Source organism: Antechinus flavipes, chromosome 1 (genome assembly GCF_016432865.1).
Source record: "Antechinus flavipes isolate AdamAnt ecotype Samford, QLD, Australia chromosome 1, AdamAnt_v2, whole genome shotgun sequence".
NCBI lineage: Eukaryota > Metazoa > Chordata > Mammalia > Dasyuromorphia > Dasyuridae > Antechinus > Antechinus flavipes.
Genome location: NC_067398.1, coordinates 301929626 through 301933663, shown reverse-complemented (window position 1 = coordinate 301933663; position 4038 = coordinate 301929626). Strand labels below are relative to the sequence as shown.

The 4038-nt window shown below is 33.7% G+C and overlaps 1 pseudogene; it reads left to right on the top strand.

Annotated features, from left to right (window-relative positions):
* Positions 1 to 525: 525 nt before the first annotated feature.
* On the top strand, positions 526 to 3634 carry LOC127555548 (estradiol 17 beta-dehydrogenase 5-like; annotated as a pseudogene).
* The last annotated feature ends 404 nt before the right edge of the window (positions 3635 to 4038 follow it).

Sequence of the window (4038 nt, the reverse complement as noted above, 5' to 3'; positions counted from 1 at the left end):
GGTGATACTGGACAATCTTGTTTCATTACTGATCTTTCTGGGAATGGTTTTAGTTTATCCCTATCACATATGATGATGGCTGATGGTTTTACAGAGATCCTACTGATCATTTTAAGGAAAACTTCATTATTCCTGTACTCTCTTGTGTTTTTAATGGGAATGAGTGTTGGATTTTGTCAAATGCACTTTCTGCATCCATTGAGATAATCATATGATTTTTGTTAGCTTGATTATTGGTATAATCAATTATGCTAATAGTTTTTTCTAATATTTAACTATTATTGTCATTTTCTTGCATGAAATTATTGGTAATGTCTATGATTTATTGTTTCACCCACTCATTCTTTTGGATTAGATTATTTAGTTTCCAATTCATTTTTGGTCTATTTTCTCCTGGCCTTTCATTACATGTAATTTTTATGGCATCATGATCTGAAAAAAAAGTGCATTTACTATTTCTGCCTTTCTACATTTGATTTTGAGGTTTTTAGGCCATGATGCATGGTCAATTTTTGTTTAGGTTCCATGTACTGCAAAGAAAAAACTGTATTTCTTTCTACATTCATTCAATTTTCTCCAAAGATCTATCATACCTAACTTTTGTAGGATTCCATTTACCTCCTTAACTTTTTTTCTTATTTATTTTGTGGTTTGATTTATCTAGTTCTAAGAAAACAAGGTTGAAATCCCCCACTAGTATGGTTTTGCTTTCTTAATTCTTCTGGCCTCTCTCTTAACTTCTCCTCTAGGAACCTGGATGCTATACCATTTTGGTGTATATGTGTTTAGTATTGATATTATTTCATTATCTATGTTACTCTTTATAAGATATAGCTGACATCTTGTCTCTTCCAATTAGATTTATTTTTGCTTTTGCTTGATCTGAGATTAGGAACACTACTCTTGCTTTTATAACTTCAGCTGAAGCATAATAGATTCTGCTTCAGCCTTTTACCTTTACTCTGTATATATATCACTCTGGTTTGATTTTATTTATTTATTTATTTTGGCAAAGAAGATATTGTAGGACTCTAGCCTTTAATCCAATCTGCTATCCAGTTTCCTTTTTGGAAGAGTTCATCACATTCATATTCACAGTTAAAATTACTAAATCTATTTCCTGCCATCTTATTTTTCCCAAGTTATACTTTTCTCTTTTCTTTCCCCTTTTCCTTCCTCCCCAGTATTTTGCTTCTGACCACCACCTCCCTCAAACAGAACTCCCTTTTTACTTACCATCCCCTTTTCTTATAACTTTCCCCTTCTACTTCTGTTATTCCTTCAGTTAGACTCTCCGTTTCCTTTCTCCTTTGCCCTTCTACTTCCCTATAGGAAGACAAGTTTCTCTGATTAGCTAAAATGTCCATTAGTCTCTCTTTGAACCAAGTCTGATGAGAATAAAATTCATACAATACTCATACCCCCTTCCTTTTTCTCATTTGTAATAGAGGTTTGTTTTTTTTTTTTCTCTTCTTGAGATATAGTTTACCCAATTTAATTCTATTTCCCTCTATATCTAGTTTAATCCCTTTTCCACTACTAATTTCTTTTTATATCATCACAATAACATGAAATTATGCCTTCACCCTCTAAGTATACCCATAATAGAGATGTACTTCTCAAGTTAAGCATATCATCTTCCCATATAGGGGTATAAACTTTTTAACTTTTAAAAGAAAGTTATTTTTTTTCTTTCCTTTTTACCTTTTTATGCTTCTCTTGAGTTTTGTATTTGAAGATCATATTTTCTGTTCAGTTCTGATCTTTTCATCAGAAATAAATGAAATTCACCTGTTTCATTTAATGTTCATCTTTTTCCCTGAATGATCATGGTTAATTTTTCTGGATAGTTCATTCTTAACTACAATCCAAGTTCCTTTGCCTTTTGAAACATCAGATTCAAGGCCCTTCTATCCTTTAAAGTAGAGACTGCTAAGTCCTGGATAATTCTGATTGACTCATAGATATTTTAATTGTTTCTTTCTGGCTGATGGCAATATTTTCTCCTTCATCTGACATTTCTGAAATTTATCTATTATATTCCTTGGATTTTTTGCTTTGGTATCTCTTTCAGGAAGTGATCAGTGAATTCTTTCAATGGCTATTTTAACTTTTGATTTTAGTATATCAGGGTGGTGTTAAACTTTTTTTTTTCCCATCATGGTTTTCAGGGAGTCCAATAATGCTTAGATTGTCTCTCCTAGATCTATTTTCCAGGTCAGTCGTTTTTCCTAAGAAATATTTCATATTTTCTTCCATTTTTTCATTTTGTTTTTGTTTTACTCTTGAAATCTTATTGAGTCATTCATTTCCATTTGCTTAATTCTAATCTTTAGTTAACTTTTTTATCTCCTTTTGCATTCAGGCAATTGAATTTTTAATTGAGGTGTTTTGTTCATTAGTTTTTTTTTCCATTTCACAAATTCTGTTTTTGAATGAGTTTGTTTATTTTTTAATCTTTATTTTGTAAGGAGTTATATGCTTTTATCATTTTACTAAGTCTATTTTAAGGCGTTTTCTTCAGATAATTTTTGTGTTTCCTTTTCCAAACTCCTGCAAAGTTCTTGTTTTCTTTCTCCATTTTTCTTTTCTCTTTTAAGATTCTTTTGGGGATCTTTGCTCTGGTACAGAAGTTTTCTAATTTTGCACTGAATCTATCTGACCTGTGGGGTGAAAAGAAATGGCTCTTTCCAGATTTGAGTTGACAATGAGTGAAGGAAATACTATCCCAATGCTGGGACTTGGTACCTATGCACCCCAAAGCATTCCCAAATGTGAAGGTGGCTATAAAGGTGTCTATTGAAGTGGGCTTCTGCCATATTGATGGGGCTTTCCTATATGAAAATGAAAAAGAAATTGGACAGGCAATCCTAGCAAAGACTGCAGATGGGACAGTGACCAGAGAAGATCTATTCTACACAGGGAAGCTCTGGAAAACACACCACCATCCTGAATTGATCAGACCGACTCTGGAAAAGACCCTCAAGAGCCTCCAGCTCGATTTCCTCAACCTCTATTTTATCTATCGGTTTATCTCTCTTAAACCTGGCAAAAATAAGATCCCAAGGAATGAAAATCAGAAAATTGTCTCTGACTTTGTAGATTTGCATGATACTTAGGAGGCCATGGAGAAATGTCAAGATGCAGGCCTTGTGAAGTCCATTGGAGTCTCCAACTTCAACCACAGGCTGAGATCATCCTGAATAAAACTGGGTTGAAATATAAACCTGTCTGCAATAGGTGGAATGTCATCCTTACCTAAACCAGAGCAAAGTTCTTCAAATCAAATGACATCATATTAGTAGCATACAGAGCTGAGCTTTGAGATGACATGGAGTGGTTCCATAGATGAAAAATCTCCTGTTCTACTAGATGGCCCAGTCCTGGGAACCACTGCCAAGAAACACAATCAAACATCAGCCCAGGTTGCTCTGTGATACAGGATTTAACAAGGGTAGTATTCTTGGCAAATAGCCTCAGTGAAAATTGGATTAAAGAGAACTTTCAGGTGTTTGATTTCTAGTTAATTTCAGAAGACATGAAAGTCATTGATGGTCTTAACAGAAACTTTCACTGCCTAACTCTTGATATATTTCAGGAAAATATCAACTATCCTTTTAATGATGAATATTAATAGAATTCCGACTCAGAAGATCTGTGGCCCTGAGGCATTGCAGATCTCTCAGAGAAATAGCTTACATTCTGTTCATTTTCATGGAAATGAAATTCAGTATTATGATCAAATAATACTTCTTTATCAAGGTTAGTTTAAAGGTAGTTATTCTATTATAAGCTCTGCCTTTCCTGCCCCAATAAGACAGATATAATGTTGCACATTTATGTAGCATTTCAAAGTCTACCAGTCACTTTTCATGCAGCAGAGCAAGTATTATCTACTATTTCCCAAGAAAGGTAACCTTTACTCAGAGAGGTTGTATGGAGTAGGTCAATAGATTCCCAATCATCCTCTTTCCTTAGATCTTATCATGATAGTAAATATTTCAACATATATGTTGATATCCCCTTCAACATTGTAAC